This window comes from Schistocerca cancellata, chromosome 8 (genome assembly GCF_023864275.1).
Source record: "Schistocerca cancellata isolate TAMUIC-IGC-003103 chromosome 8, iqSchCanc2.1, whole genome shotgun sequence".
Taxonomy (NCBI): Eukaryota; Metazoa; Arthropoda; class Insecta; order Orthoptera; family Acrididae; genus Schistocerca; species Schistocerca cancellata.
Genome location: NC_064633.1, coordinates 142,247,640 through 142,261,992, shown reverse-complemented (window position 1 = coordinate 142,261,992; position 14,353 = coordinate 142,247,640). Strand labels below are relative to the sequence as shown.

The window sequence follows — 14,353 nt, the reverse complement described above, 5'->3', positions numbered from 1 at the left end:
TATTTAGGCATCTTACAGCACTGGGTTACCCGAGACAGACCATACCAATGCAAATTATATGAACTTCATCGCCCAGGATTCAGTTTTCGACATTTTTGAGAAAGATGGCGCCACAAATTTCGAGAGCGTGCATATGTTTTTCATCATTAATATGGCTCATTTAACATTTGTCGTACAAGGCATCTTGGATAAAACCTTTCTTTAAAAATTAATTTTTTGTTTTCATCAAAAGCCAAACTGATACAACTAAACAGCAGATGTCCACCATTATTGAGCTTTCCACCACATGGTTAAATATCCTCTCTCTACCGTTTATTTCAACTTTGGGTATAAACCCACTGCCACTAAAAATCATTTAATGCAGCTTCCAGGACTGATATAGCAGTTATTTCTAAATCTGAGGTGATGAAACCTCTGATGGAACTTGGTATCGCCGGCCGGGGTGGCCGAGCGGTTCTAGGCGCTACAGTCTGGAACCGGGCGACCGCTACGGTCGTAGGTTCGAATCCTGCCTCGGGCATGGATGTGTGTGATGTCCTTAGGTTAGTTAGGTTTAATTAGTTCTAAGTTCTAGGCGACTGATGACCTCAGAAGTTAAGTCGCATAGTGCTCAGAGCCATTTGAACCATTTTTTTGAACTTGGTATCCGCCATTACATGCTGTGCGCTCGAGCCTGCCGTAATTTCTGACGTGTTCCTGACTGGTCAAGTGCGGCAGCCAGTTGTGTCTACTTCGCACTCTATAACGTGGCAGTCGGCCGCGAGCGTAAAGACACGACGTATCGGCATAATAAGATTGAAATACTGAAATCAAAAAATTGGTGTGATTCATAAAAATTTTAGAACATGTACAAAGTGAATATTATTTATATTAGAAAATAATTAAAATGTGTGCAGTATCCGGAAAATTCAATATTAAACACAGCGTCACTGGAATGTGAAAATATGAGTAGTTGCCGCCAAATGTAGACCCAGTGCTACTTATATTGTTGTGATGAAATGAACAATCACTTATTGCATAGTGTAGCATCTATTAACATATCACAGCACGGTCTAAATGCATTCTAGTCCAAAAGTACTAACAAAAACAGAAATTGCAGTTATGTTTCGAAGACGTACTGACACGCCGATGAACATCTTTTTTAAGCAAATTGTGCGACCTACTGGGAACATGCAGAGACAGAAAACAAGTGATGTAGTGAAAGTACATGGTGTAAAGTGTATATTACAATTAGACACAGCAAGTCTGATTTATTTCCTGCGGTAGAAGGAAGTAAAATTTCGATGTAGTACATAATATGCTAAATAGGGACTGAAGAGGTTAATCGCTGAACAGGAGTGGCTGTCAAACTTCTTGCTCAAGAGCCAAAACGCGCACTGTGGGGAGGCACCTCGAACCACATATACACTGATCTTTTTATTAACTGCACCTACGTAAATTAATACATTATGAGCCCCCACTAGAGTATCTATAGTAAGGGGGGAGATAAGATAGCTCCCCTTCCCCCCTCTCTCTCGACAAGCACTCATAGTTCAAAGTCGCCACCATTCGGAACGACTGTCCTCTGTTTCAGATTGCTGCCACCCTACGCGACCCGAAAGCTGTGACGCTGTAACTGCGCAACGAAGAGTAGTTGTGTTGTATGCATGAGCGCGTGATTAATTGATTAATGACAGTAACTGTACTTACATTTAAATGAATTTGCGTTTTCAGAAAGGAACACAAATGACTACTAAATGTTTTGAATGTTATTTTTCTTTTACCTGTTGCTTTGCCTTACAACAGCCTTAATTCAATTTACTATTGCCAGAGGTAGTGAGGACCACAGCACTAGCAGTTTGCTTCCCAGCAGGCGAATATGCAAGCAGTGTCTGGTACAGCTCTACCCATGCTAAACAGGTCGACATTGCTCTGAACGAGACCTGCAGGCTCATCACTGGATGTCTGAAACCGACGCCAACAGACAAGCTCTACCATCTTGCTGGGATTGCACCTCCTGCAGTGCGAAGAGAAGCGGCAGCCTATAGTGAAAGAGCGAGGGCTGAGATGGCAGAGAGCCACCTCCTCCACAAAACTCAGCCAGCCACCAAACGCTTGAAATCTAGACGCAGTTTTCTCAGAGCAACCGAAGACTTTAGCGACCAACCTGGATCTAGGGTGGAGAGATGGAAGCGGTCGGGAGAAGGGCACTGGATGGAACCAAAGGAAGAATTGGCACCAGGTTACGATGAGGACTGGGTGGTCTGGAGATCACTAAACAGGCTACGCACCAACACTGCACGGTCAAGAGATAACCTTCTGAAGTTGGGATATTCTACTACATCTAATCTCTGCGACTGTGGAGAGGTGCAGACGACCCAGCACATGTATAACTGCCCTGAATGTCCTTCACACTGCACTTCAGAGGATCTGATGTTGGCAACCCCAAATGCTGTCGACGTAGCCCGCTTATGGGCCAAATGCCTATAACATTTTGTTTCTGTGCACACATATTTGTATATATATATATATATATATATATATATATATATATATATATATATATATATATATATATATATATATATATTCATATGCCTGTAATTAATTTTTTTCTGTGTGCCATTCATTCATTTTTTTTTTATATTCCTGTATCCATGGTGCTTCTGACACGAATAAAAAAATTTACTATTCCTTGCTACAAATATGTACCGCATTCACGAATCCATGTTACTTCCGTTTGAAACTTTCACCACAGCAGATGATCGGTACGAGTCACGCACGCCTGAGAGTTGTAAGTACTGGAACACAAACAATGAAATACCTCCCCTCTCGCATCCCCTAGCCGGCCAGAGTGGCCGAGCGATTCTAGGCGCTACAGTCTGGAACCGCGAGACCGCTACGGTCGCAGGTTCAAATCCTGCCTCGGGCATGGATGTGTGTGTTGTCCTTAGGTTAGGTAGGTTTAAGTAGTTATAAGTTCTAGGGGACTGATGACCTCAGCAGTTGAGTCCCATAGTGCTCAGAGCCATTTGAACCATTTTTTATTAATAAATCGCTCCAACTGTTTTTAGTCCTTTATTTTTATATCACTACCGGTTTCATGGCAGGTGAACATATAAGTAGAGTTAAATAGTTCGGAACTTGGTATCCAATGTTCATTGTCCATCAACGTAAAACACCGCAGAAGACAATATGCCAATGAATAAAACAGCCGGCTGTATAAAAAAATAAAGGGCTAAATACAGCTGAAACGGTTTATTAATATCCAAGATAAAGTATTGCTTTCTGTAAGTCTTTTTGCTTTTTACTGAGCATGAAAACTACACTCTTAGGAAGGCTTCTACGGTTAATGAGGTTCACGATTTCTGTTGTTAATTGCTACATGCATATTATCAAATGCGGCTGAGGTGCGCGGGACACACAAGTACTCGATTCGGGCCGCAGTTTAACGACCACTAGTCTAAGCGTTTGATGTGTTCTTTAGTGTTCATCCACATCGTTACGTCGACAGACACAACATTATGTTTACGCAGTGAGTGCTTTCTCGTAGCCTAATGCACTTGCTGCTGCGCGAAATCATTTTATCCGTTACTAATCGTGGTAAATGCCAGTGGACAGCCAAATTTAATGCCACTTTTCTTAGTAAATTTTGGGTTCCATATTTTCCATGTTTAACGAAGTCTTTTAGTTGTTTGATACAAACACAGGGCTAGTCTAGTTGTTGAACAGTAAACTTATTTCATTCTATTTGTCACAGTTGCTAAAGTTGGGATTTACATCTTTTCCTTTAGTTAACATATTTAAATAACAACATTACAAACAAGTTTGGTTTAGGTCACAACTTGCATACGCGATCATGTCCACTTTTAAAAATTGGCCAGATGTGAGCCGGAATAGCGCTCTCAGGGTTCCGTAAGAACTTAATTACGTATACAGGCAGTTCATCCATCTCGGGAACAGAGACTCTCGACAATTTTTGCCTGCGATTGACATTGATATAGGCGATATATGGGTCACAGAAATTCCAAGACTTCCCAGAATGTTTTACGTTTGAATTTGGATGACAAATGACAAAAAATATTTCTTTCGTGTTATATAATTACAAATTAACACTTTCTGGATTTTTTCCTTTACTTGTTATGTTGAACTCTAAGTTTTGCCAAAGTTCAGGATGTTAGGTCAACGGTAAGTAGCCTGTAGGAATTGGTGAGCGAATTTGCTACTAACAAAATATCTGAAATAAACGGCCGTATCTTTTGATTGCACTGACTTAAAGATTGCGTTTCTTACGCTGCCAAGGGACCACAGACCTCAGTATGTGATATAAATTTCTACTTAACACGTATCCAAAAGAATTTATTTTTTTCGTCTGATGTGATTAAAAGTCTACAATTATGTGATTTTTTTCTTCCTCTTGTTCTGACGAACCTTGTTTCTTGCCAAATTTCATAAGACTAAGCCAACGGTAAGTACCCTTTAGGTTTTGATGAATGAGATTTCGAGTGTCAAAATATCTGACATAAATGCCTGTATCTTTTGATTGCACTGACCTCGAAGCTTCAATTTTGTACGTCATCAAGGGACAAAAATTTCAACTTAATACGTAGACCCATTCCTGATAAAAAGGGACCTTAACAGAATGACGGGCAGACAGAGAATCAGATAGCGAATGACAAAAATTTTGTTTCGTATGATACAATTACAAATTAACAATTTTCGCATTTTTCGTTTCGTTGTATTATGAAACCTTGCTTCTTCCCGAATTTCAAGATTTTAGGTCAACGGGCACTACTTTATAGCTTTCAATGAGTGAGTTTTCGAATGCCAAATGGCTGTGTTTTTGACTACACTGACTTAGAAGCTTCAATTTCTTACAACGGCAGCGGACCGTAGACTTCAGTGTCATTGTACCACACTGCAGATTATACTTAAATAATTTATGATAGTTAATTGAAACCCTCAGTTTCCGACGCGTGTTGTTGATATACCTCGATGGGGACAGCTGAAAATGTGTGCCTCGACCGGGACTCGAACCCGGGATCTCCTGCTTACATGGCAGACACACTATCCATCTGAGCCACCAAGGACACAGATGAATGGCGCGACTGCAGGGACTTATCCCTTGCACGCTTCCCGTGAGACCTACATTCCCAGCTGTTCACAATCTACATACGTAATGTACCTAATAGATATTTGCCTATCCACCCATTACACGCGCACACTAAGGTGGCGATTCCCATAAGAGTTCGGGCAACCTGTGCGCATTCGCACAGGTGAAGGTCAGTGGCTGGGTAGCCTTTAACTATATATATGAAGATAGTAACTGTTCTCGAAAGACCAGATATCAACAACACCTGTCGGCAGCTGAGGGTTTCAATTAATTATCATTTATTCTAGAGAAGCTGCACGGTCATCAATGGTATCTCGTCTTTCGAGAACAGTTACTATTTTCATGTATATAGTTAAAGGCTAGCTAGCCACTGACCTTCATCTGTGCGAATGCGCACAGGTTGCCCCAACTCTTACGGGAACCGTCACCTTAGTGTGCGCGAGTAATGAGTGGATGGGCAAATATCTATTAGGTACATTACGTATGTACATTGTGGACAGTTGGGAATGTACGTCTCACGGAAAGCGAGCGAGGAATAAGTCCCTGCAGTCGCGCTATTTATCTGTGTCCTCGGTAGGTCAGATGGATCGGCAAGGTAGGTCAGCGTGTTCAGTCAGAGGGCTGCTCTGTAATAAAAAACTGAGTAAGGGAATCAACGATCAACTTGAATGGATGTCTTGTGACATCCACCCAGACCAAACGCAACTAACAATGCTGAACGAGAAAAAAAATGGATAGAGCGCCTGCCATGTAAGCAGGAGATCCCGGGTTCGAGTCCCGGTCTGGGCACACGTTTTCAGCTGTCCCCACTGAGGTATAGTAACAACACCTGCCGGCAGCTGAGGGTTTCAACTAATTATCATTTATTCTAGAGAAGCTGCACGGTCATCAATGGTATGTGATCTTTCGAGAACAGTTACTATCTTCATATATATAAATAATTTGTGTTAACTCAAAAAAGAGACAGGCAGGCAAACGGATAACAAACTGATACTATAAGGGTTCTGTTTTTTTGCGATTTTGGTACGAAACGCTAAGGATTAGATCGGCCAACCCCTTTTTGTTATGATGCTAGGTTCAACGTTTTGGGTGTCAAGGTCTATTACAACTCTACTATTACTTTGCCACTGAGTATACTTACAACTTGTATGACAGCTGCAGTGGTCGCCTCATACCTTCCGGATTTCCCGACAGTGGCCCCTTCCCTTGCCGTATTGACGACCATACATTGTCCGTGGATGCTGGGTTGCAGAGACGATATTCCGATTCTGTGCACTCTATCGAGTAAGAAGTGAGCCAGAGATGCACTTCACGTCTCAAAATAATACGATTAATTCGAAGCTATAAGAGCGTGGAACTTCGTAAGCGACTTCTATAGAACGGCCGTTGCTAGGAAACTCCTCGCAAACGTGTAAGACGTTACCGCGGCGACAGCAATTTGGAAGCCTGCATTGTTGAGCAGCATCGTGGACGAACACAACATACGATGCTGTGGGATGCTATTGGATGGAATGGGCGGTCTAGAAACTTGGCTATTCCGAGTAATCTGAAAAACAACTGCGACATCAAAGTTTTGGCACGACGATGCCCAGCTGAAAGCAAGGCTCTTCGATACATCTTACCTCAATGCACTCTACCTCATCCTTGAACTTATATCGAAGACAAATAACTCGTGAAGAGAAGAGTAAGAAGACGGCCACAAGAAGACGCAAATATTCAGCACACTGGACAAGGAGTCAGTCAATCCCCACCCTTAGGAGACATCGCGCTAATGCCGTGTAATGAATGCTTCCTCAGTTCGGAGAGAAAGAGTCCAACAGTTTCTTGAGATAGCAAACACTCAACTGACGCCACTCATTGACGATTAGATCCCGTAAACCTACCAAAGGGCGGGAATGTTGATAGCTACTTCTTGCAGACTGTTGCGTATAATCCGAGACGCTTTCTGTCAAACGAAGATACAGTGATTTAGCGGTGCAGCTCACGTGCGACAGGGTAGTTGAGCGTCCTTCAAACTGGAAACATCTGGTCCATGTAGATGGTACCCTGAAAAAAAGACCTAAGTACTGGTACAAACATCATTAACATCCGAAAATGAAAAGAAAAAATCATGGACCCGCCTCAGCCTTCAATTACACCCTGTGGGTCAAACTCGTTATTGGCCGCTGGGTTTAATTAACAATAACTTGAAGAGTGGCAAAATCGCGATTCGTCGATCCACTCTACCCGGCTCTAGTCAGCTACAATCCAGTCTCTGTGTTGTTGGACTTTCGAAGGCATGTAGCTTTATTAACCACAGTAACCAATGACGTTTTTTGAGGTACCCGATTTCTACTGTCCACTTTCGGAATGTGTGCTCTGAACTAATTAAGATGTACTTGTGACAACGTGCTGGAAACTAACACCTCCGAATTTTTTATGTGAAACTCCTGCAGCTTTGTAAATAAAACAAACATTATTAATATTCTACATTTTTATTCTTCACGTTACGTACACTGAGATGACAAAAGTCATAGGGTAGCAATCTGCACATATGCAGATGGCGGTAACATCGCGTATACACAGTGTAAAAGAGAAGTCCATACGCCGAGGTATCATTTGTGCTTAGGGTATTCACGTGAAAAGGTTTCCTACACGATTATGACCGCACAACGGGAATTAACAGACTTTGAACGTGGAATGATTGTTGGAGCTAGACGTATCGAACATACCATTTTGGAAACCTTAGGGAACTCAGTATTCCGAGTTCCACAGGGTCAAGAGTGTGAGGAGAATACCAGATTTGAGGCATAACCTCTCTGCACTGAGATCCCAATGGCCGACAGCCTTCGCTTAACGACCAAGAGCAGTGGCTTTTGTGTAGAGTTGTCAGTGCTGACAGACAAGCAACACTGCGTGAAATAACCGCAGAAATCAATGTGGGACATACGACGAACGTATCCGTTAGGACAGTGAGGCGAAATTTGGCTTAATGGGCTATGGCAGCAGATGAATGTCGCAAGTGTCTTTGCTAACAGCACAAAATCGGCTACAGCGACTCTCCTGGGCTCGTAACCATATCGGTTGGACGCTAGACGACTGGAAAACCGTTGGGTCGTCAGATGAGTCCCGATTTCAGTTGGGAAGAGCTGGTGGTAGGGTTCGAGTGTGGCGCTGACTCCACGAAGCCATTGACGCAAATTGTCAACAAGGCACTGTGCAATGATATGGGCTGTGCTTACATGCAGTGGACCGGGTCCTCTGGTCCAGTAGAACCGATCATTGGCTGGAAATGGTTATGTTCGGCTACTTGGAGACCATTTTCAGCCATACACGGACTTCATGTTCCCAACCAACGATGGAATTTTTATGGATAACAATATGCCTTGCCATCAGGCCACAATTGTACGAGATTGGTTTGAAGAACATTCTCAACAATTTGAGAGAATCATGTTGCCACACAGATCGCCCGATATGAATGACACCGAACTTTTACGGGTCGTAATTGAGCGGTAAGTTCGTGCACAAAATCCTGCATCGGCAACAACAACAACAAAAAAAAAAAAAAAAAAAAAAAATTGGCTCTGAGCACTATGGGACTTAACTTCTAAGATCATCAGTCCCCTAGAACTTAGAACTACTTAAACCTAACTAACCTAAGGACATCACACACATCCATGCCCGAGGCAGGATTCGAACCTGCGACCGTAGCGGCCGCGCGGTTCCAGACTGTAGCGCCTTTAACCGCTTGGCCACCACGGCCGGCGCAAAGGCAACACTTTAGCAATTATGGACAGCTATAGAGACAGGACGGATCAGTATGTTTGCAGGAGCTTCTAACACTTAGAATGAAATTTTCACTCTACAGCGGAGTGTGCGCTGATATGAAACTTCCTGGCAGATTAAAACTGTGTGCCGGACCGAGACTCGAACTTGGGATGTTTGCCTTTCGCGGGCAATTGCTCTGCTAACTGAGCTACCCAAGCACGACTCACGCCCCGTCCTCACAGCTTTAATTCCGCCAGTACCTCATCTACTACCTTCCAAACTTCACAGAAGCTCTTCTGCCAGGAGCTCATTTGGTAGAGCAATTACCCGCGAAAGGCATAGGTCCCGAGTTCGAGTCTCGGTCCGGCACACAGTTTTAATCTGCCAGGAAGTTGCACAACAGCGCACACTCCGCTGTAGAGTGAAAATTTCATTCTAGAAACATTCCCCAGCTGTGGCTAATCCATGTCTCCGCAATATCCTTACTTTCAGGAGTGCTAGATGTGAAAAGTTCGCAGGAGAGCTTCTGTGAAGTTTGGAGGGTAGGAGACGAGGTGCTGGCGGAATTAAAGCTGTGAGGACGGGGTGTGAGTCGTCCTTGAGTAGCTCAGTTGGTAGAACAATTTCCCGCGAAAGGCAAAGGTCCCGAGTTCGAATCTCGGTCCGGCACACAGTTTTAACATGCCAGGAAGTTTCTAACGACTTGTTGCGTCCGTGCCTCGTCGAGCTGCTGCATTACGCCGGGCAAAAGGAGGTCCTTAGGACGTATCCCATGAGTCTTGGCACCTCAGTGTACTTGCAACACTCTGCTGCTAGAATTCCCCGAATTGTGGTGGATAACGAGACAGTGTGCAGCATCACTATGTCGGTGCGTGGAGAAATAGCGTGCTCGAATCTCAAGAATTCGTCCACAGCCGGCCGGGGTGGCCGAGCGGTTCTACGCGCTACAGTCTGGAACCGCGCGACCGCTACGGTCGCAGGTTCGAATCCTGCCTCGGGCATGGATGTGTGTGATGTCCTTAGGTTGGTTAGGTTTAAGGAGTTCTAAGTTCTAGGGGACTGATGACCTCAGAAGTTAAGTCCCATAGTGCTCAGAGCCATTTGAACCATTTTTGGGTTCGTCCACACATGAAGCGCACTCTCCTTCAGTATGGCAAAGCCGAACCACACACGAGCGCTGTTACATCTGCAAAAATGTGTCATCGATCATCCTCCATACAGTCCGGTATTGGCACAATCCGACTTTCATCTGTTTCCAGAAGTTGAAGAACACCTTCCAGGACTTAGTGATGAGCGGTTGAGGCAGAGCTGAGGTTGTGGCGTCATTAACGAAGTCGACAGTGACAGTATGAACAAAGTGGTCTCTCGTTGAGAGAAATATATTCATCAACAGGGTGACTCTACTGAAAAATAAATATATGGACATGAAGTATAAGAATTTAGAACGTTAACAATGTTCGTTTCATTTAAAAAGCTTGTATAGTTCCCACATAAAAAAATTTAGAGGTATTACTTTTCAGCACACCCTCGTACGTTCACTGACAAAAGAAATTCTAGTCGAGTTCGAAACCGATTGCAATTAACAAGGCGTGACAAGCGTCTGCGATCCCTGTCTGTTACGAATTTTTACGATCGGTATTCTTACGCAATGTTACTTTGGTGCGAGTGGTACACAATTCCTTGTCGACACGTTGGAAGTACACTTCTCTACGCCGAATGGTTGAAATGCATCTAAGCACTATGGGACTTAAAATCTGAGGTCATCAGTCCCGTAGACTTAGAACTACTTACACCTAACTAACCTAAAGACATCACACACACTCATGCCCGAGGCAGGATTCGAAACTGCGACCGTAGCAGCAGCGCGGTTTCGGACTGAAGCGCCTAGAACCGCTAGGCCACAGAGGACGGCGCATACGCCGACAAATCAAACAACTTCATTCATGGTGTGGTCATGGCCTGTCGTCCAAATACTACAGTTCTGTCAAGGTTCCATGTCGACCCCTCTTATTGGGCAGATTCCTGACAACCGCCCAGCATAATCATACTACTACACTGTCATGACTTACGGTTGAGAGTGGGTTGACCACCTGGGAGCCAGTTCCATACCGCGTACAGTACTCCTAGCAGCCCACTGCGCTCTTTGAAGTGGAAAACTAGTACACTACTGGCCATTAGAATTACTACACCAAGAAGAAATGCAGATGATAAACGGGTATTCATTGGACAAATATATTATACTAGAACTGACACGTGATTACATTTTCATGCAGTTTTGGTGCACAGATCTTGAGAAATCAGTACCCAAAAAAACGACCTCTGGCCGTAATAACTGTCTTGATACGCTTGGGCATTGAGTCAAACAGAGCTTGGATTGCGTGTACAGGTACAAATGCCCACGCAGCTTCAACACGATACCACAGTTCATCACGAGTAGTGCTTGGCTTGTTGTGACGAGCCAGTTGCTCGGTCACCATTCACCAGACGTTTTCAATTGCTGAGAGATCTGGAGAATGTGCTGGCCAGGCCAGCAGTCCAACATTTTCTGTATCCAGAAAGGCCCGTACAGGACCTGCAACATGCGGTCGTGCATTATCCTGCTGAAGTGTAGGGTTTCGCAGGGATCGAATGAAGGGTAGAGCCACGGGTCGTAACACATCTGAAATGTAACGTCCACTTCGAACAAGAGGTGACCCAGACGTGTAACCAATGGCACCCCATACCATCACGCGGGTGATACGCCAGTATGACGATGACGAATACACGCTTCCAATGTGCGTTCACCGCGATGTCGCCAAACACGGATGCGACCATCATGATGCTGTAAACAGAACCTGGATTCATCCGAAAAAATGGCGTTTTGCCATTCGTGCACCCAGGTTCGTCATTGAGTACACCGTCGCAGGCGCTCCTGTCTGTGACGCAGCGTCAAGGGTAACCACAGCCGAGGTCTCCGAGCTGATGGTCCATTCTGCTGCAAACGTCGTCGAACTGTTCGTGCAGATGGGTGTTGTCTTGCAAACGTCCCCATCTGTTGACTCAGGGATCGAGACGTGGCTGCACGATCCGTTGCGGATAAGATGCCTGTCACCTCCACAGCTAGTAATACGAGGCCGTTGGGATCCAGCACGACGTTCCGTATTACTCTCCTGAACCCACCGATTCCATATTCTGCTAACAGTCATTGGATCTCGACCAACGCGAGCAGCAATGTCGCGATACGATGAACCGCAATCGCGATAGGCTACAATCCGACCTTTATTAAAGTCGGAAACGTGATGGTACTCATTTCTCCTCCTTACACGATGCATCACAACAACGTTTCACCAGGCAACGCCGGTCAACTGCTGTTTGTGTGTGAAAAATCGGTTGGAAACTTTCGTCATGTCAGCACGTTGTAGGTGTCGCCACCGGCGCCAACCTTGTGTGAATGTTCTGAAAAGCTAATCATTTGCATATCACAGCATCTTCTTCCTGTCGGTTAAATTTTGCGTCTGTAGCACGTCATCTTCGTGGTGTAGCAATTTTAAGGGCCAGTAGTGTATTTTGTCCGCTGAGCTGGCAATCGCTTCTCTGTCAGTCCTCTGCGGGGGATATACCGCCTGTTGGCGTCGAATATTTCCTTCTGTTACTCCCTACTGTAAGGACTCATACTACATTTAATTCTGTTCCATCTGATCCTGTCAAGATACGAGCAACAAAGAGCTTGGCATTTATTTAATTTCCGCCGAGAAGCGCTCCGAGAACTTGGCGCGAGGCGGAACGACTCGGCCGGAGATCTCTGCGGCGCGCGCTGAACTCGCGCAAAGTATTTCGGCGCGCGGAGCTCCTCGGGAGAAATTTCATCGGTTGTAACGGCTGGCCTCGGCCGGCGGTACAAAACGCGGGAGATTCCCGCTATTTGCGAGCGATGCCCGGTTGGTAACTTTATTCCCGGCGGGAACTTGTTCTGCCGTGACCGGGGCAGCGGATGCCCCCGCCGGGAGCAGTTCCGCGGCGCTGCCTCTCCGAGACACCGCCCCGCCTCCCATTTGGTCCGACCCCTCTGTCGCTCACCACGGGCTCCGCCAATGGGGCGGCCGTGCAGGCCGCTGTAGCACTCCCGACGAGCAAAGATAACCGAGGCCACAAACAAACCGGCACTCGGCCGGGTTTCTACACGCATCGCAAACTTACTCTCTGCGTAAGGCCACCATCAGCTTTCTCGATGTGTGTCTCAACCGGGTCGACTGAGAAAATACCCAGGTCTAGGCCTAATGCACAGGCCAGTGGTTACCACCCAAGGGTAATTATGCTCTGTAGATAAAATCCACTTATCGAAGAGGTAAGCCGGCCGTTGTGGCCGAGCGGTTCCAAGCGCTTCAGTCTGGAATCGCGCGAGCGCTACGGTCGCAAGTTCGAATCCTGTCTCGGGCATGGATGTGTGTGATGTCCTTAGGTTAGTTAGGTTTAAGTTCTAAGTTCTAGGGGACTGATGAACTCAGATGTTAAGTCCCATAGTGCTCAGAGCCATTTCACCCAATTGTAAGAGGTAACACCAAAAGAGATTCGGTCTTGGTTTGTTCATGAAGATAAATTATTTTTGCCCTCAGCAATGACAGCCAACAGCCTTGCTGCAGGGGAAACAACGGTTCCCAGCAGATCACCAAAGTTATGCACTGTCTGGGCTGGCTAATTCCTGGATGGGTGACCGTCCGGGTCTGCCAAGTGCTGGATAAATGGCTCTGAGCACTATGGGACGAACCTGCGACCGTAATGGTCGCGCGGTTCCAGACTGAAGCGCCTAAAACCGCTCGGCCACGACGGTCGGCTTGCCGAGTGCTGTTGGCCAGTGGGGTGCATTCAGCCCTTGTGAGGACAATTCAGGAGTTACTTCACTGACAAGTGGCGGCTCCGGTCACGAAAGCTGACAATGGCCGGGAGAGTAGTGTGCTGACCACATGTCCCTCCATACCCGCATTCAGTGACGCCTACCGGTTGAGGAAGACACAGTCAATACCGTTGGGCATTCTGAGGCCTCTTTGGACGGAGAGAGTTGTGAGCATTGAGATGTTAAGCTGGATGGACAAAATATTAGAGCACTGGTCGCTTTCAAGCGTTGTAGATGGTGTAGAACTACTACCATACCAGATGACCGTTCCCTGCTGACATTTGTTGTACTGGTCCACAACGTTTCACTTTTTATTTTTTACAGGGACGAAACTAGCCACGATTTAGGTGCGCTGAATACGAATACCAACGTTAAAATTGTCTCCTAACTCAGGCTTACAAGTAAATCGGCGTTTACGTTTCGCAGCCACACTTATGTGACTCCTCGTCCTTAACGCTTATGTCAGAACAACATAACAGAAACACACGTTCCCATCATAATAAAATTCTCTCCGTTCCACTGCATCGCTCAGTCACCTTACCCAAATCCTTTATAGTAGCGGGAGCCCGACTCTGGAATAACCTCCCTCGTTATGTTAGAGAACTTAAAAAAATGTCCGGCTTCAAAAAACAGTTAATGACAGA

The 14,353-nt window shown here is 45.5% G+C and overlaps 1 protein-coding gene across 1 annotated transcript in view; it reads right to left on the bottom strand.

Moving 5' to 3' along the window:
* Positions 1–14,353, bottom strand: part of LOC126095428 (uncharacterized) — a 1,192,014-nt gene that overhangs the window by 579,687 nt on the left and 597,974 nt on the right. The gene's annotated exons all lie outside the window — the stretch shown is intronic.